Genomic DNA, 21,120 nt, shown 5'->3' with positions numbered 1-21,120 from the left:
ACTGTAATCACATCTAACGACGACAGCAGACGTGTCTTTCAGTCCATGGTCAGCAATTTGAACACGTGCTTCAATAAAGGATAATGCTATTTTTTTGGAAGACAAATTTTATGTTGTGTGATTACCAAATTTTTGTTAATAAACTGCTTAGTTCATTTTCGTTTATACGAAATGGCACTGCAATATCAAATAAGTTGACAGCGCGTATTGCACATCTATCACACTACCATTCCGCGCTAATGTTCAGCACGTAACGACGTTTCGTTAAGAAGAAAATTTATTTTGTGGTGTAAAGGTGCTCACCAAATAATTTTTAATAAAATGTTTGGTTCAACGAATGTATTTTATATGATATAAGGTGCTCACCAAAGCATTTTTAATAAAATCTTTGGTTCAACGAATGTATTTTATATGATATAATTTAGAGCAATGTAGACAGAGACAGTTGTCCGACAGCATGTATTTCACCTCTAAGAAGCAAACAACCACGTGGAGAAAAAGAAAGGTCAAATCTTCCTTCTAACATTTAGTCTAGATAACTGATACAGTAGCTGCCTTTTGCAGCGTATAAGAACTCTTTATTTTAGAAGAATGAACAACCGATTTCTCTGTTTCAGCTCATGTAAATCTGAGAGGGTAGATAAATGTGAAATGGTTCTCCCAAGCCCTTTGGTTACACTGGATTCTAGACTGTGCCTTATTTCCATATACATCATTTGCAGGCAAACCTGCACCTAGGTCGTAAATTGGTCTAAGGGGAAATAGTTTTGTCCTCGTAGCGCAGGCCTATCTTAGGCCTGCTTGGCAGTGTTTGCACTGCAAATGCCATTTCCAGCCACCGTGCCCTCTCATTCTAGAACATTTCCACACTTTTTCTGCTACAGGTTTCAGCGTCAACATGAACAAACTCTGTATCAATGTAATAGTCTTCTCAAAAGCTAGCGAATGCAGTTATAAAAAGTATATGGTTCAATATTAAAAAAAACCTACTTACTTTAGTATCTCATTTGATATGAGCCCTAAAAACACGAACCAGACAAAAACATACGTGCCCGCCAACGCTCTAACATTTTCTGATCAAAAGTATCCGGACACCTGGCTGAAAATGACTTACAAGTTCGTGGCGCCCTCGATAGGGAATGCCGGAATTCAATATAGTGTTGGCCCATCCTTGGCCTTGATTCCAGCTTCCACTCTCGCAGGCATACGTTCAATCAGGTGCTGGAAGGTTTCTTGGGGAATGGCAGCCCATTCTTCACGAAGTGCTACACTGAGGAGAGGTATCCATGTCGGCCCGTGAGGCCTAGCACGAAGTCGGCGTTCCAAAACATCCCAAAGGTGTTCTATATGATTCAGGTCAGGACTCTGCGCAGGCCAGTCCATTACAGGGATGTTATTGTCATGTACCCACTCCGCAACAGGCCATGCATTATGAACACGTATTCGATCTTGCTGAAAGATGCAATCGCCATCCCCGAATTGCTCTTCAACAGTGGGAAGCAAGAAGGTGCTTAAAACATCAATGTAGGCCTGTGCTGTGATAGTGCCACGCAAAACAAGGGGTGAAAACCCCTCCATGAAAAACACGACCACACCATAACATTCTAACGCCTCCGAATTTTACTGTTAGCACTCACACACTAACGGATGACGTTCACCGGGCATTCGCCACACCCACACCCTGCCATCGGATGGCCACCTTGTGTACGGTGATTCGTCACTCCACACAACGTATGTCCACTGTTCAATAGTCCAAGGTTTGCGCTCCTCACATCAAGCGAGGCGTCGTTTGATATTTACAGGCGAGATGTGTGGCTTATGAGCAGCTGCACGACCATGAAATCCACGTTTTCTCACCTCCAATCTAACTGTCATGGTACATGCAGTGGATCCAGATGCAATTTGGAATTCCTGTGGGATGGTGTGCATAGATGTCTGCCTATTACTAATTACAACCCTCTTCAACTGTCGGCGGTCTCTGTCGGTCAACAGACGAGGTTGGCCTGTACGATTTTGTGCAGTACGTGTCCGTTCACGTTTCCACTTCACCGTCGCATCGGAAGCAGTGGACCTAGGGATGTTTAGGAGTGTGGAAATCTCGCGTATAGACGTATGACACAAGTTCAAATGGTTCAAATGGCTCTGAGCACTATGGGACTCAACTGCTGAGGTCATTAGTCCCCTATAACTGAGAACTAGTTAAACCTAACTAACCTAAGGACATCACAAACATCCATGCCCGAGGCAGGATTCGAACCTGCGACCGTAGCGGTCTTGCGGTTCCAGACTGCAGCGCCTTTAACCGCACGGCCACTTCGGCCGGCTATGACACAAGTGACACCCAATCACCTGACCACATTCGGAGTCCATGAGTTCCGCAGAGCACCCCATATTCTCTCTCATGATGTCTAAAGACTAATGTGGTCGCTGATAAAAAGTACCTGGCAGTAGGTGGGAATACATTGTACCTAATACAGGGTGTTTCAAAAATGACCGGTATATTTGAAACGGCAATACAAACTAAACGAGCAGCGATAGAAATACACCGTTTGTTGCAATATGCTTGGGACAACAGTACATTTTCAGGCAGACAAACTTTCGAAATTACAGTAGTTACAATTGTCAACAACAGATGGCGCTGCGGTCTGGGAAACTCTATAGTACGATATTTTCCACATATCCACCATGCGTAGCAATAATATGGCGTAGTCTCTGAATGAAATTACCCGAAACCTTTGATAACGCGTCTGGCGGAATGGCTTCACATGCAGATGAGATGTACTGCTTCAGCTGTTCAATTGTTTCTGGATTCTGGCGGTACACCTGGTCTTTCAAGTGTCCCCACAGAAAGAAGTCACAGGGGTTCATGTCTGGCGAATAGGGAGGCCAATCCACGCCGCCTCCTGTATGTTTCGGATAGCCCAAAGCAATCACACGATCATCAAAATATTCATTCAGGAAATTAAAGACGTCGGCCGTGCGATGTGGCCGGGCACCATCTTGCATAAATCACGAGGTGTTCCCAGTGTCGTCTAAGGCAGTTTGTACCGCCACAAATTCACGAAGAATGTCCAGATAGCGTGATGCAGTAATCGTTTCGGATCTGAAAAATGGGCCAATGATTCCTTTGGAAGAAATGGCGGCCCAGACCAGTACTTTTTGAGGATGCAGGGACGATGGGACTGCAACATGGGGCTTTTCGGTTCCCCATATGCGCCAGTTCTGTTTATTGACGAAGCCGTCCAGGTAAAAATAAGCTTCGTCAGTAAACCAAATGCTGCCCACATGCATATCGCCGTCATCAATCCTGTGCACTATATCGTTAGCGAATGTCTCTCGTGCAGCAATGGTAGCGGCGCTGAGGGGTTGCCGCGTTTGAATTTTGTATGGATAGAGGTGTAAACTCTGGCGCATGAGACGATACGTGGACGTTGGCGTCATTTGGACCGCAGCTGCAACACGGCGAACGGAAATCCGAGGCCGCTGTTGGATCACCTGCTGCACTAGCTGCGCGTTGCCCTCTGTGGTTGCCGTACGCGGTCGCCCTACCTTTCCAGCACGTTCATCCGTCACGTTCCCAGTCCGTTGAAATTTTGCAAACAGATCCTTTATTGTATCGCTTTTCGGTCCTTTGGTTACATTAAACCTCCATTGAAAACTTCGTCTTGTTGCAACAACACTGTGTTCTAGGCGGTGGAATTCCAACACCAGAAAAATCCTCTGTTCTAAGGAATAAACCATGTTGTCTACAGCACACTTGCACGTTGTGAACAGCACACGCTTACAGCAGAAAGACGACGTACAGAATGGCGCACCCACAGACTGCGTTGTCGTCTATATCTTTCACATCACTTGCAGCGCCATCTGTTGTTGAAAATTGTAACTACTGTAATTTCGAAAGTTTGTCCACCTGAAAATGTACTGTTGTCCCAAGCATATTGCAACAAACGGTGTATTTGTATCGCTGCTCGTTTAGTTTTTATTGCCGTTTCAAATATACCGGTCATTTTTGAAACATCCTGTATGAACAACATATGTTTTTGGGGTGTCCGGATATTTTTGATCACACATTGTATATCTGTTAGTGAAAAGAAAGGGCTGTTATATCTTGTGTGACTCACTCTATAGAATCATTAGTTTGGGAATGGTGGTCCATTGGCATGTGAGTCAAGTGTTGCACAAAGTGCAAGTTTAGTGGGCAGTTGCTTGAGCGTTTATTAGCTGAAGTGTCATGATACTAGTGGAGGTTGGTGATGGAAGAGCTGCTCTTGGGAGCAGCATGGATGAAGAGAAGACAAATCAGTTCGGGACATTGATCTATAACGACAGACTATGGTTTTGTGCCATCATAGAGTATGGCAGAGTGGCGTGTTGGAATTTATGAGCATCTAGGAATGCAGTTGGAAAAACTTATGGTAGGGTATGCATTGTGGCTTGATCTTAGAGTGGGACCGAGCGAGGTGGCGCAGTGGTTAGACACTGGACTCGCATTCGGGAGGACGATGGTTCAATCCCGCGTCCGGCCATCCTGATTTAGGTTTTCCGTGATTTTCCTAAATCACTCCAGGCAAATGCCGGGATGGTTCCTCTGAAAGGGCACGGTCGACTTCCTTCCCTAAACCGTTGAGACCGATGACCACGCTGTCTGGTCTCCTTCCCCAAACAACCAACCAACCATCTTAGAGTGGAGTCTGACATGTTTTGTGTCACTTGATTACTCAGGGACTGTTGATATATTTCAAAAATTAACTTTATTTCCGTATAAAAGTGCTTGTCGAACTGGAATTCAGTAAGAATTAGGACCATACTGAACAAATCTCCTGTTCTCAAAAGTTTAATCTGCAGTAATGCCTATGTTTATTGTAAATGGGTCACTTTATGGTTCGAAAAAGGTTCAAATGGTTCTAAGCACTATGGGACCTAACATCTGAGGTCGTCAGTGCCCTAGACTTAGAACTACTTAAACCTAACTAACCTAAGGACATCACAAACATCCATGCCCGAGGTAGGATTCGAAACTGCGACCGTAGCAGCAGCGCGGTTCCGGACTGAAGGACCTACAACTGCTCGGCCACAGCGGCCGGCCCTTGTTTGCTTATATTCATTAATTTATAATTCTCATAACTTGTCTACCCTCAGCTATTAGACCACAGGATCGCCTTTTGGTAAATTATTTTGCCTTTACAGCAACAGAGCGTAAGCAAGGTGGTGTAAAACTTGTCCCATGATTTATTCGGTGCAGTACGTTTGCTCCCCCCCCCCCCCCCCAATCTCAATATATTCAGATTAGTAACATTACAAGGTCCAACCCATTTAAAAATTATGGGATCTGATAATTTGGGCCCATTCAACAAAGCTCCAGTTAATAATAAATAGATTACAATAATTATTGACAATTTTTGGAAGTTTATATTTATGACGGCAACTCTCGAGCAGTAAGCTGATACGGCGTTAGTGAAAAATTGGATTGTAAAAGTTGACGTGCCAGAAATGTTACTAACTGGTGAGGGTACTAACTTCTTACCTCGCTTGATGAAGCACCTATGCCATGTGCTTCATGTTGGGGAGTTACAGATGAGCCAATTTCATTTGCAAGCAGACAGGCTATGGTACGTGTTCACTGAACAACATCGAAAATGATGAGACACTGTATCAACACCCAAGATGGAGATTGGGATACATACCTTAATTATGTCATCAGCAGATATAATTCTAAGGTCCACACCACTGCTGGTCTCTTGCCCAGGACGTGGTGTCCACAGAAGAAAAGTGCTATTTCCCCTTAATGTACTAAAACTGGAATTAGCATCTGGCATCGAGTCAACGAAGAAATTCGCAAACTAGTGCGTGAGGTGTGGCAAAGAGCTTGATGAGCCAAAACAAAAGCACTTGAAAGGCAAGAACACTTGCGACAGTGAACAAGTCAGCGTCCACATTTCTTAGTTGGTCAATGGATGTTGTTTACCAATCCATATGAACCCAAAATTAAGACTAAGATTTTTTAACGAGATATAATGGTCAACATCAGATAACAGAGAAGATCTCGCCAGTCAATGTTAAGGTCTAGCTACCTACCAAACTTTCTATTATACATAGTAGGAGAGCGGAGCCATTCAAAGGTGTGATTCATCGTAGCAATCGCGTTAATAAAATGTAATTACAGATATTGCTGTTTCACTGACGTCCTTAGGCGATAAGACTGAAACACTCACCAGCCCTCGAAGCTCGGTTTCTGACACTTGTAACGTCACCACCTCATCTGTCAGACCTCGACGCCCACTGACCTGACCCGAGGGGTGACCGATACAGTATATACACGAAAAAATTTAAAAGATAAGGATATGAGGAAAATATCTGCCAACAGAAGATTCCACGTAGTTAGAAAGACTCAAGAAGAAAGTGAGTTAATTTTTAGAACTCAGGCAGTAAAACACACAGAGAGACTACGATTGAATACAGCAGCACAACTATGTGGAAGCAATAACACAAAGTGTTTCACTAGGTGAATGCAAACTCTAGCAGCCACATGTCGAATACTTTTTAGGACTGTTTTCTAAATATTTTGGTACAAGAGACCAGTGCTCATTATTGACTGATAGCATTATCTATGCATCTGCCTTCTACAGGATTTATCTGTACAACATTGCAAACATCGGCGCAACGTACTGGGTGTTTTGTTTGGAAACATATCTCTTCTATACAATCGAGACACTCGAAGTTGACAACAAGAAGTTTGTTCACAATATCGCTCGGTTTTTACTCAGATTTGTGTTTCGCGCAGCACTAGCTGTACGTCTGTGTTACACGGTGGTAGCAACATGTTTGCTGATAACGATTTGACCGACATGCACCTTGTGCACAGGTTCACTGTATGCAGTGGGCGTGTGGGACACGGACCCTATGCTAAGCTGTTCCCTAATTAATCTTAAGGTGACACAATAGTGTCTTAGCATTTGTAATAGGCGCCTGCGAGAAACTGGAATCCTCCGCGTTAGTTTTGCCGATTGCATGTTACAGGATTTTTCACTGTCGTGAAGGTATTTTCACTGGAACAAAGGCAACTGAGGTAACAAAGAGAACAAATCATAATTATGTTACCGCTTTTTTGTAGCTAGCAAACGGAGACTGTGGGACCGTTGCACCAGTATACCCACAAAACATCACTGAACAATCTTAGATTGAGTGTCTTGGAATTCGGGAAGAGAGGAAAGAGGCTGGAGTTGAAATAAGTGGCACAGAATTGTAGAGTGCATTTGAGAGTGCCGGGCGCAGGTATCATTTGGATACCCTCACGTTTGAACAACTAGTGACCAAAATCCACGGTAACAGGAGAGGTAAGTCCAATGTTCCAAATTAGTGTCCTTTTCCCACAGTCGAAGAATATGCATGTAGATATAATCTGTTACCTTAACGCCTTGTTTAGTTCTTATAGTAATTATTAAAGAAAATAAAAATGTAAAATGAAAAGATAGCGGCGGGGGGGGGGGGGGGGGTGTCCTGCCATCAGTCTTCTGACTGGTCAACTGGTCTGACGCCGGCCCACCACGAATTCTCCTTTTCTCCTTTTCCTATGCCAACCATTTTATTTCAGAGTAGCACTCGTATCCAACGTCATCATTTATTTGTTGGGTGTATGTCAACCTACGTCTTCCCTTTACAGTTTTGACCCTCTACAGTTCCCTTAAATACCATAGAAGTTATTTCTAGATATCTTGATACGTGTACTATCATCCTGTCCTATCGTACTGTCTCGTCTTCTGAGTTACAGTTCAAAATTCCCTTTTTAAAATCTAGATTCACTGTCATAATATTCATTTAACCCTTTTATTCGTGAATCAGGCAAGATTCACTTGGCAACAGGTTGTGAAATTAGGGTAACTGGTATCCCCCTACATTGAGTAAAATTGGCAGATTAATTTGATCTACTGGCTGAAATTCAAAAATGCGTTCATGATATGGTAACGATATTCTCAGCAACTCTGAAAGCACAGAGATAAAACTTTAAATAAAGACTACCGAAAACGAAATCTCTGTGGTCAGTAAAACAAATGAAAGACGATTAACCAACTTAAAAACTAGGAGAAATAAATGACTATTTGACCACTACTTGTCTTAAAGGCTGAAATTATTGTATATAGATATCAGAAAGATAATTCTAACATAAAAAAATATGGTTACAAGAAGTAGACAGAATCCAGTTTATCTCGAAGAATTTGGTTTCATGAGACCTTCTGCTGTTGTGAGCAGAGTAAGAGCAACAGTTTGACAAGTTCGCTGATAGTCACGTTGCCATGGAGATGAAAATTGGAGACAAAACTCTTACTCTACTGGTACTACGAAGAGCTTAAATGTATAAAAGTATTAATAACATTCACATATAACTGGAAAATGAGACGAGAAATGAAATTCTATACTGGCAAATCTTTTCTCAGGGACAGCAGAGTGATTTTGGTGTTGTGTCTTCTTCTTACAGTCTAGACACAATGAGGTAGCTAGGTGCACGCTAAACTAACGCAGACGGGCTTGAAGTTCTGGAACATGAGACTTATTAATGAATAAGAAGAAAAGTACGTAGATGTTACTTAACTTTTATTCTCTTGTTGGAATACATCTCTTGAATAGTAGTAAGCTATAAGCACTGATACAATTGGCGCCTTGCTAGGTAGTAGCTAGGGACTAAGCTGAAGGCTATTCTATCTGTCTCTCGGCAAATGAGAGGAAGACTTGGTACGTCTGGTCGCAAGCTATGTCGTCCGTACAACTGGGGGGAAGTCTAGTCCGTGTATTGTGACCTGCCATGTGGTGGCGCTAGGATTGCGATTACACAGTGGCGACACGCGGGTCCGACATGTACTACAGGACCGCGGCCGATTTAAGTTACCACCTAGCAAGTGTGGTGTCTAGCGGTGACACCACATTTGGGACTACTTAAACTGAAAAGGAAAACGAAGTAGAATTACCTGTTAACTATTCACACATGAATCAGCTTCATTCTTCAGGTAAGAGTATTCTTAAATTTTATCTATGATGGATCTTGTTGAATTCAGTGGCTGTTTGTCAGTTATGCGTTGTCGGTGGAGAACGTTCTCCATCAACAGTTCTTAATAGGACTGACTCAAGTGCAGATAAACTTCAACAAAGATTAAAAGATGTAGTTAAAAAGTGCGTTTAAGAATCAATTACTATAATAAAAGTGATTGTATTACCAACATACGAATAATAAAATACCACAAATTAACTATGAAGTAATATATCCAATCGAAAGAATTTTGGAATTTAGAGCAGTGGACTCGATAGACAGGAAACCAAATTAAAGAAAATTGTAACCATATTTTGGAATTACCATGGTAAAATGAAAAGAGTTTTCAAAACAAATCATGCTATGTTGTCTAAAAATAGTTTATAGCTAGTGTTTATTGCCATTTTTTTATTTACGTCGGTAACATATGAACTTCTAAAGAGAAATCCGTTGAAAAAGTGAGAGTTGCTCAGAGAACAATGGAAACATAGCAGTAACCTGACCCCCTCTCAGTTGTTCTCCGTCTGAGATTAATCAATATTCCATTGCTCACTGATTACTTCAGTCGACTGTGCTTGTATAGCTAATGGAAATAGATTATTAAAAACAGTCACCAGGTATCAGTGTTACTCGAGGATTCCTCCGCTAGGATAACCATTCACATTAATAGTCATAGTGTGCACAGAAATTCTCTGGATCAAAGGGTATCAAGCCGATCCTGGTTTGTTAACAGCAACGTTCCTGAAGAGGACTGGCCTGCCCAAAACCCGAAACCACACTTCTTTGATGAGTTGGAACGTCGACTTCACTCGAGAGCCCAGTGTTGAACATCACTACCTAATCAGTTTTCGGCTCTTGAGGAACAATGGGCTGCCATTCCTCCACAGGCATTCCGATATCTTTTCGGAAGTGTCCCCGGTAGAGATGGAGCTGTCTTGAAGTCGAAGTGTGGACACAACCCTTATTAATATTCATTAATAGGTGTCTGGATAATTTTGATCAGTAGTGTATATGACTGTACTAAATCACCTTTTTTCTTAAAATACAATTTTCTGTTGCAGTTTTTTCCCTTATTTCGAGATAGTGTCTGTTGCCTTTCGTAACATAGAAAAGTAAAGCTATCCTCAACCCCAATGTTGGTTAGAACATCGTATAGCATATCAAAGGAAGTCTACTGGCAACTACACAGGAGGTGAATATAACAAAACACGTTAGTCTTTTATTGAGATCAAAACTTTGTAATAATAATTTATGAGGAAAGAAAACATAGAAGTCGAGGTAGTGGAAGAAGGTAACAAAGAAATCCTGGGGGTGACAAGCAGGTAGAAAGATCAATATACTGGTTGGTGCATTAAGTGTGTACCGCTTTTCCGCAAGTTTAATAAACACAAAAGATACACATGACAGAGACTTTAGTCATCAATAGCCGGCCGAAGTGGCCGTGCGGTTAAAGGCGCTGCAGTCTGGAACCGCAAGACCGCTACGGTCGCAGGTTCGAATCCTGCCTCGGGCATGGATGTTTGTGATGTCCTTAGGTTAGTTAGGTTTAACTAGTTCTAAGTTCTAGGGGACTAATGACCTCAGCAGTTGAGTCCCATAGTGCTCAGAGCCATTTGAACCATTTGAGTCATCAATAATAAATTATCCATCACTATTAACAAGTCTGCCAACGCTGGGGTAACTTTTAATTTCCACGACTGTAGAAATCACATGGTTTTGAGGCGAAAACCTCGTCGAGCCGCGTTCGGAGCGCATTCTCATCTGTAACGGAAGGTACTTTACGAATGGCGAGGACTTAAGATTAGGTGAATAAGGTTGGTGCGGAATGACTTCCCAAGCTAAATCCTGTGTAGTGTTTTCTGTCAGTCCAGCAGAATGCGGGCTGGCGCTATTGCCGAGTAGCATCACTTCACGCAGTCTTCCCGGGCAATGTTCTTGGACTGCCTCTGCTACAAGTCTCAGTCGTTCACAGTGTACATCAGCAGTGATGGTTATACCTCGGGGAAGCAATTCGTAGTACATCGCTCCATTGCTTTTCTACAGGATGCGTAACATTTTCTTTTGTGGATGCCCACAAGTATTTGTGTGGGGAGGTGCTGCTTTATTTGGGCTCAACCATTCCTTTCTTGTCCTTATGTGATCGTAAAGACACCATATTTCGTCACAAGTAACGATACAGGATAGGGATGGTCGGTGTTGTTGACGAGCCAGTTGATTATGGACTTGCACAGATACATCTATGGACATCCAAAGATTTCCGTGCTTTTGGCTTAGAACATGCGGTGTCCATCCAACCGATTTTTGAACTTTCGTCATTGCATGCAAGTGTCGGATGATGATCGCAGTTCATCACATTTGCCAAGTTTCGGGAACAAAGACGTGGTTTTTTGTAGAGTAATGAGTTTAAATGATCTTTATCAAACCCCGGAGCTCTTCCTGTACGTGGAGTGTCACTAATGTAATAACGATCCTCCTTAACGTTAGAAAATCATTTTATTGTCCTGCTGTGATCAATGGCATTATCCCTGTATACGAAGCAAACGTTTGTAGCCACCTCCCCAGTTTTCACGCCTCTATTGAACGCAGAAAGAATAATACATCGGAAATGTTCCCACAGTTGTTGGTAGCTTAGTGGAGGCATGTGTCATTAGATATCTACGCACAGCTCATGTTCAGTGAATTCGAAAGTAAAAGTCTATGTACCGACTTGACAGAAAATCCTAGGAAGTTCTGGTCTTACGTTAAATCAGTAAGTGGCTCGAAACAGCATATCCAGACACTCCGGGATGATGATGGCATTGAAACAGAGGATGACACGCGTAAAGCTGAAATACTAAACACCTTTTTCCAAAGCTGTTGCACAGAGGAAGACCGCACTGCAGTTCCTTCTCTAAATCCTCGCACAAACGAAAAAATTGCTGACATCGAAATAAGTGTCCAAGGAATAGAAAAGCAACTGGAATCACTCAACAGAGGAAAGTCCACTGGACCTGACGGGATACCAATTCGACTCTACGCAGAGTACGCGAAAGAACTTGCCCCCCTTCTAACAGCCGTGTACCGCAAGTCTCTAGAGGAACGGAGGGTTCCAAATGATTGGAAAAGAGCACAGGTAGTCCCAGTCTTCAAGAAGGATCGTCGAGCAGATGCGCAAAACTATAGACCTATATCTCTGACGTCGATCTGTTGTAGAATTTTAGAACATGTTTTTTGCTCGAGTATCATGTCGTTTTTGGAAACCCAGAATCTACTATGTAGGAATCAACATGGATTCCGTAAACAGCGATCGTGTGAGACCCAACTCGCTTTATTTGTTCACGAGACCCAGAAAATATTAGATACCGGCTCCCAGGTAGATGCTATTTTTCTTGACTTCCGGAAGGCGTTCGATACAGTTCCGCACTGTCGCCTGATAAACAAAGTAAGAGCCTACGGAATATCAGACCAGCTGTGTGTCTGGATTGAAGAGTTTTTAGCAAACAGAACACAGCATGTTGTTATCAATGGAGAGACGTCTACAGACGTTAAAGTAACCTCTGGCGTGCCACAGGGGAGTGTTATGGGACCATTGCTTTTCACAATATATATAAATGACCTAGTACATAGTGTCGGAAGTTCCATGCGGCTTTTCGCGGATGATGCTGTAGTATAGAGAGAAGTTGCAGCGTTAGAAAATTGTAGCGAAATGCAGGAAGATCTGCAGCGGATAGGCACTTGGTACAGGGAGTGGCAACTGTCCCTTAACATAGACAAATGTAATGTATTGCGAATACATAGAAAGAAGGATCCTTTATTGTATGATTATATGATAGCGGAACAAACACTGGTAGCAGTTACTTCTGTAAAATATTTGGGAGTATGCGTGCGGAACGATTTGAAGTGGAATGATCATATAAAATTAATTGTTGGTAAGGCGGGTACCAGGTTGAGATTCATTGGGAGAGTGCTTAGAAAATGTAGTCCATCAACAAAGGAGGTGGCTTACAAAACACTCGTTCGACCGATACTTGAGTATTGCTCATCAGTGTGGGATCCGTACCAGATCGGGTTGACGGAGGACATAGAGAAGATCCAAAGAAGAGCGGCGCGTTTCGTCACAGGGTTATTTGGTAAGCGTGATAGCGTTACGGAGATGTTTAATACACTCAAGTGGCAGACTCTGCAAGAGAGGCGCTCTGCATCGCGGTGTAGCTTGCTCGCCAGGTTTCGAGAGGGCGCGTTTCTGGATGAGGTATCGAATATATTGCTTCCCCCTACTTATACCTCCCGAGGAGATCACGAATGTAAAATTAGAGAGATTAGAGCGCGCACGGAGGCTTTCAGACAGTCGTTCTTCCCGCGAACGATACGCGACTGGAACAGGAAAGGGAGGTAATGACAGTGGCACGTAAAGTGCCCTCCGCCACACACCGATGGGTGGCTTGCGGAGTATAAATGTAGATGTAGATGTAGATGTATTTCGTGTAAATAACGGCCGCTAATTTGCGTACGTGGTGACGGCGCCCTTTAGCGATCCATATGGGTTCCATAGGATTTGCATCAGGCGAATTTGGTCGCCGAGACATCAAAGTGAGTTCACTATAATGCTCCTCAAACGACTGTAGCTCGGTTACACCTCCGAGACACGGGCAGTTAAACCGCTAAAAGATGACATCGCTGTCGGGGATGACATCAAGCATGAAGGGACGCAGGTGGCTCGCAGAGTATCTTCGATTACTACCACAGGTCGCATGAAAGCACAGCAAAATGTCTCCCACAGCATAGTTCACTATTGGCCATTAAAATTGCTACACCACGAAGATGACGTGCTACACACGCGAAATTTAACTGACAGGAATAAGATGCTGTGATATTCAAATGATTAGCTTTCCAGAGCATTCACACAAAGTTGGCGCCGGTGGCGACACCTACAACGTGCTGACATGAGGAAAGTTTCCAACCGATTTCTCATGCACAAACAGCAGTTGATCGGCGTTGCCTGGTGAAATGTTGTTGTGACGCCTCGTGTAAGGAGGAGAAATGCGTACCATCACGTTTCCGACTTTGATAAAGGTCGGATTGTAGCCTATCGCGATTGCGGTTTATCGTATCGCGACATTGCTGCACGCGTTGGTCGAGATCCAATGACTGTTAGCAGAATATGGAATCGGTGGGTTCAGGAGGGTAATACGGAACGCCGTGCTTGATCCCAACGGCCTCGTATCACTAGCAGTCGAGATGACAGGCATCTCATCCGCATGGCTGTAATGGATCGTGCAGCCACGTCTCGGTCCCTGAGTTAACAGCTGGGGACGTTTGCAAGACAACAACCATCTGCACGAACAGTTCGACGACGTTTGCAGCAGCATGGACTATCAGCTCGGAGACTATGGCTGCGGTTACCCTTGACGCTGCATCACAGACAGCAGCGTCTGCGATGGTGTACTCAACGACGAACCTGGCTGCACGAATGGCAAAACGTCATTTTTTCGGATGAATCCAGGTTCTGTTTACAGCGTCATGATGGTCGCATCCGTGTTTGGCGACATCGCGGTGAAAGCACGTTGGAAGCGTGTATTCGTTATCGCCATACTAGCGTATGACCCGGTGTGATGGTATGGGGTGCCATTTGTTACACGTCTCGGTCACCTCTTGTTCCCATTGACGGCACTTTCAACAGTGGACGTTACATTTCAGCTGTGTTACGACCCGTGGCTCAACTCTTCAATCGATCCCCGCGAAACCCTACATTTCAGCAGAATAATGCACGACCACATGTTGCAGGTCCTGTACGGGCCTTTCTGGATACAGAAAATGTTCGACTGCTGCCCTGGCCAGCACATTCTCCAGATCTCTCACCAACTGAAAACGTCTGGTCAATGGTGGCCGAGCAAGTGGCTCATCACAATGAGCCAGTCACTACTTTTGATGAACTGTGGTATCGTGTTGAAGCTGCTTGGGCAGCTGTACCTGTACACGCCATCCAAGCTCTGTTTGACTCAATGCCCAGGCGTATGAAGGCCGTTATTACGGACAGAGGTGGTTGTTCTGGGTACTGATTTCTCAGGATTTATGCACCCAAATTGTGTGAAAATGTAATCTCATGTCAGTTCTAGTTTGTTTGTCCTATGAATACCCGTTTATCATCTGCATTTCTTCTTGGTGTGGCAATTTTAATGGCCAGTAGTGTACTTCTCCCACCAGCCCTTGTCGGTGGCATGCTGCACATTTCGAGCCGCCGTTGACCTCGTGGAAGTCATTTGTGGAGAATAGCAGCGACCAAGTGTAGCAAAAATGTGATTCACACGAACAGCCGACACGTTCCCATTGATCGACGGTCGAATGCCGATGGTCCCGTCCCTCCTGAAACCGAGAATGGCCATGTTGTTGGGTCAGCATGTGAACTCGTAGGGGCGGTCTGCTGCTGAGCTCCATGTTCATCCCTACATCTACATCTACATGCATACTCTGCGAATCACATTCAAGTGCCTAGCAGAGGCTTCATCGAACCACCTTCACAATTCTCTATTATTCCAATCTCGTATAGCGCGCGGGAAGAATGAACACCTACATCTTTCCGTACGAGCTATGATTTCCCTTATTTAATCTTTGTGATCGTTCCTCCCTACGTAAGTCGGTGTCTTCAAAATATTTTCGCATTCGGAGGAGAAAGCTGGTGATTGGAATTTGTGAGAAGTTTCCGTCGCAACGAAAAACGCCTTTCTTTTAATGATGTCCATCCCAAATCCTGTGTCATTTCTGTGACACTCTCTCCCATATTTCGCGATAATACAAAACGTGCTGCCTTTGTTTGAACTTTTTCGATGTACTCAGTCAGTCCTATGTGATAAGGATCCCACATCGCGCAACAGTATTCTAAATATGATCAATAATATACTATGAACGGTATGTTCCGGAACACTTGTGCGTGTACCAGCATTGTGCTCTTTACGCAGAGATGTAACAGATCACCATCCATCCTACTTTATAGAACTGACAGGCCTTCGAACCCTACGATCTGTGAAGAGTCGTGGTCGCCCAACAATTTAGCGCCTAGTGGTAGTTTTACTGTCCTGCAGCTCTTTAAGTAGCTGTTCACGACAGTAGCACGTGGAAATTCGACCAGCTTCGCCGTTTTCGAGAAACTCGTTCGCAGACTCTGCATAATAATAATCTGCCCTATGTCAGTGTCGCTTACCCGAGAGTATTTCCCCATTTTCAGTCCATATTTTCGTTAGGGTGATACCCCGTCCGTGTCTGTTCTGCTTACATACTTTTGGTACCGCGTGAGGTGTCCGCAACGCCACCGCACTGCATCCAGTGGTCATGTTTTGGCTTGTCAGCGTATTTGTTGCAGAGACCAGACATATCCGCTAGAAGATGACGATCACAGTGGTAGCGCCTTATCTCGGTGCAATCCTTTGGATCAGTGACTATCCCCCTCTACTCTGCCCCTCCGCCCCTCCTTACCGCTATCCAGAAAGGGTTCGCCGCGCCACCCACGACTGCGTCCGCCCGCATTACTCATCAGACGCCAGACGCCTGCCCGGCAGTCACACAGTGGAGACGCTTGCTGCATGCCACCAGCTCCTGCTTCCCTCGCCACCGCCTCCCCTCGACTTCTTTTCCTTTTGCGGGCGTCCCGTTAACAACCGGGCCCGGGCCGAGATTTATATCTGGGGAACCGTTAAGATCATATCGCGGCGACCACATTCATTATCGCGCTGCGCAGATATTAATATTTATGATGGCCGGCGCGCCGGGTAATTAGTTTAGCAGGTCGTAATTGGCTGCAGGCCTTTGGTTTTTAATTAATTGGCGTGAAGTGCCGCAATGCCGGTCGGTGAGAAGATACAAAGCCAGAGTTGTTACTTTTGTCGGGTGACAACAAAGGGGGTGACTACAGTGAAATTAGGCTGCCGGTAATTACCGATAAGGCCGTTTCTGTTTCGTTTGATCTCCCGCTTGGCGGCTCCGTCGTCCGAAGAGTTCGTAACCGGTTACCGCGTCAGATACGGCGGAAACACGTTTTGCAAGATTCGTATTATAAGTCGGTGACTTAAATGTATGTCATATGTTCGCGGCACCGTTTCTTAAATGAATACCGGACTATGCTAATTCTTAATTTCTGGCTCTTTTTCCACCTTGCAGACAGTTTGAATTGCAGTGTCCTGTAGCAGAGGTGAGTATAAAAATCGGAAAAGGTCACACTACTAAATCAAAGAAATTATTACGTCTCTTAGTGACATAATACCGTATAAAAAGAAGCACGTAACTCATGAAATGTAAAGAAAGTTTGTTACTTATCAAATATCACAGAAAGTACCAAATTCATATTCGGCTCTAACAAAGTTTAACCTCACGTTATCTCGTATATAATAAATCTTCTGATAACTTTGTCTTTTATATCCGTATCGAGATAAGTTATGATATGTAACATTTCATTCTCACATTTTGCGTGATGATAAAATATGCCCTATATCAGTTATATAAATCGTGACTTTTATTAAGGTTTAAAAAAATTCGAAGCGACGTAGATGACGCTGAGACAAGTAATTTAATATATGATATATGGAGCAGCATATTTCAGCAGTTACCAGAAAAATGATGATGATGATGTTTGGTTTGTGGGGCGCTCAACTGCGTGGTCATCAGCGCCTGTACAAAGTCCCAATTCTTACACAGTCAAATATTTTTTACACAGTCCAATTTGGCCAATGTCATGAATGATGATGATTATGATGATTAAATGACGAGAACATCACAAACACCCAGTCCCCAGACAAAGAGAATCCCCAACCCGGCCGGCTAAAAAAGTGGACGGCGAATGTTGAACATGTGAAGTCGCCATATGATATACCTCGCTGCATGTGGAGCCGTTTCTGTAGGGGGCAGTGACGCACATAGCTCCAATAGACTATTCTGTTTTAGACCACCTTTTGTAAATGTGATCTGTTGTAAACCTAGAAATTGCAAAACTGTTGTCCTCGCTGTAACCAAGCTAAAGCTATTCTTATTTTGTGTTTCTTTCCTCTCGTTCCTTCTGTTTTTGCACACAGACTTTATTTATTAAAGAAAACGTTGGTCATTTACTGCTAGAGACAATTTGGAAGCTTATACTCATTTATTTGTGACACAGTTCACTAGCTCTTTGTCGTACTGTACTTTGCAGTAAGTCAGCAGGAACCACGGGAAAGGTAAATCAAATAATAAATGTTACCTGAAAGTAAACGCGTAATTGCCGAACCCACTGGAGAAAAAATACATCATTCCTGCCATCCGAAAGATTAGAAGCCTGAGCCTCATGCGCGGTTTGGGATGATAGGGTGCGACAACCCAATAACCTGCACGTGCGGCGAGGTGAGTCATGTCGTACATTTGCCATTCACGTATCAGATATTTCCCGACGTTTGACGCCCCATGGGTATTATACACTCCTGGAAATGGAAAAAAGAACACATTGACACCGGTGTGTCAGACCCACCATACTTGCTCCGGACACTGCGAGAGGGCTGTACAAGCAATGATCACACGCACGGCACAGCGGACACACCAGGAACCGCGGTGTTGGCCGTCGAATGGCGCTAGCTGCGCAGCATTTGTGCACCGCCGCCGTCAGTGTCAGCCAGTTTGCCGTGGCATACGGAGCTCCATCGCAGTCTTTAACACGGGTAGCATGCCGCGACAGCGTGGACGTGAACCGTATGTGCAGTTGACGGACTTTGAGCGAGGGCGTATAGTGGGCATGCGGGAGGCCGGGTGGACGTACCGCCGAATTGCTCAACACGTGGGGCGTGAGGTCTCCACAGTACATCGATGTTGTCGCCAGTGGTCGGCGGGAGGTGCACGTGCCCGTCGACCTGGGACCGGACCGCAGCGACGCACGGATGCACGCCAAGACCGTAGGATCCTACGCAGTGCCGTAGGGGACCGCACCACCACTTCCCAGCAAATTAGGGACACTGTTGCTCCTGGGGTATCGGCGAGGACCATTCGCAACCGTCTCCATGAAGCTGGGCTACGGTCCCGCACACCGTTAGGCCGTCTTCCGCTCACGCCCCAACATCGTGCAGCCCGCCTCCAGTGGTGTCGCGACAGGCGTGAATGGAGGGACGAATGGAGACGTGTCGTCTTCAGCGATGAGAGTCGCTTCTGCCTTGGTGCCAATGATGGTCGTATGCGTGTTTGGCGCCATGCAGGTGAGCGCCACAATCAGGACGGCATACGACCGAGGCACACAGGGCCAACACTCGGCATCATGGTGTGGGGAGCGATCTCCTACACTGGCCGTACACCACTGGTGATCGTCGAGGGGACACTGAATAGTGCACGGTACATCCAAACCGTCATCGAACCCATCGTTCTACCATTCCTAGACCGGCAAGGGAACTTGCTGTTCCAACAGGACAATGCACGTCCGCATGTATCCCGTGCCACCCAACGTGCTCTAGAAGGTGTAAGTCAACTACCCTGGCCAGCAAGATCTCCGGATCTGTCCCCCATTGAGCATGTTTGGGACTGGATGAAGCGTCGTCTCACGCGGTCTGCACGTCCAGCACGAACGCTGGTCCAACTGAGGCGCCAGGTGGAAATGGCATGGCAAGCCGTTCCACAGGACTACATCCAGCATCTCTACGATCGTCTCCATGGGAGAATAGCAGCCTGCATTGCTGCGAAAGGTGGATATACACTGTACTAGTGCCGACATTGTGCATGCTCTGTTGCCTGTGTCTATGTGCCTGTGGTTCTGTCAGTGTGATCATGTGATGTATCTGACCCCAGGAATGTGTCAATAAAGTTTCCCCTTCCTGGGACAATGAATTCACGGTGTTCTTATTTCAATTTCCAGGAGTGTATTAAATTATTTGCGTCAGCGTCACCTATATCGCGTCGAGGACTTTTAAACGTTAGAATGAATCACCCTGTATACATTTTACTTACGTGCACAGTGAAATAACAAAAAATAACGAGAACATTAATGTAACTGTGGTGAAGAGGCTGAACTATCCGTCAATCTAGATGCAGTGCGCACTTCACTGGAAAGTTACCACAAATTCTATGTATGATGTAGCATTCAGTTAGTACTAAACTGTCCGCCCCGATAGCTGAGTGGTCAGCGTGACAGATTGCCGTACTACCAGCCCGGGTTCCATTCCCGGCTGAGCCGGGGATTTCCTCCGATCAGGGACAGGGTGTTGTGTTGTCTTCATCATCATTTCATCCCCATCCGGCGCGCAGGTCGCCCAATGTGACGTCGAATGTAATAAGACCTGCACCAAGGCGGCCGGACCTGCCCCGTAAGGGGCCTCCCGGCCCATGACGCCAAACGCTCATTCCATTTCCAGTACTAAACTACAGTTATGGGACATATATTTTATGACAATAGCTGAGACACAGTGATATCATTTTGCAATATAACTACTAAAATTCCTAAACTAGTTAATTTTTAAGACTGATTACGAAACAAGGAAGGGAAGGAATGAAGAAAGGAAGATGATTACAGGTTCACTTCGTGTCCACACTCAGAGGTGATGCACTGGTTTCTACTGAATAATGATAGTATTAAGGGTTTGCTTGGTACTGAGGGTCACAATATCGCTTGTCGCGACCACAGAAAAGTAATAACTTTAATCACATGTCAGATCAGAAAATGTTAATAATTTTAATTACATATTAGATATAACTAGAAGCGGACACAGGCTTTCAGGCACATGGAACAAACAGGTGACAAACAGGATGAGGCAGAGAATCCCGTGGCAGCTAAAAGCTGTTTGCTTCTCAGCAGCCGCCCAAACATGCCAGTGAGAATTATTATCGATGGTTCACCAAGGATATGACGAACGAGGTCACAGACGTCAGTGGTAACCTCCCACTGCACGTAATGGTAGAATTTCTAATGGAAATAACGACGATAGTCAAACATTAAGATGATCGCATGTCGAGGAAAACTTGCAACGGAATATTTCCGACAGATAGCGCAGAGGGTCTCGTGCCCCCAGAATCAATGTAGAACGGCATAAAAGCTCAGAGAGGGGCAGATTAAAGGAGGAGTAGTGACGCAGCGAGTAATCCGTGCAACCAGAGTGCAGTCACACTCCTCAGCATCAGCTCATGGAGCAGCA

Source organism: Schistocerca nitens, chromosome 4 (genome assembly GCF_023898315.1).
Source record: "Schistocerca nitens isolate TAMUIC-IGC-003100 chromosome 4, iqSchNite1.1, whole genome shotgun sequence".
NCBI lineage: Eukaryota > Metazoa > Arthropoda > Insecta > Orthoptera > Acrididae > Schistocerca > Schistocerca nitens.
Note: the sequence above shows the minus strand (reverse complement) of the source record.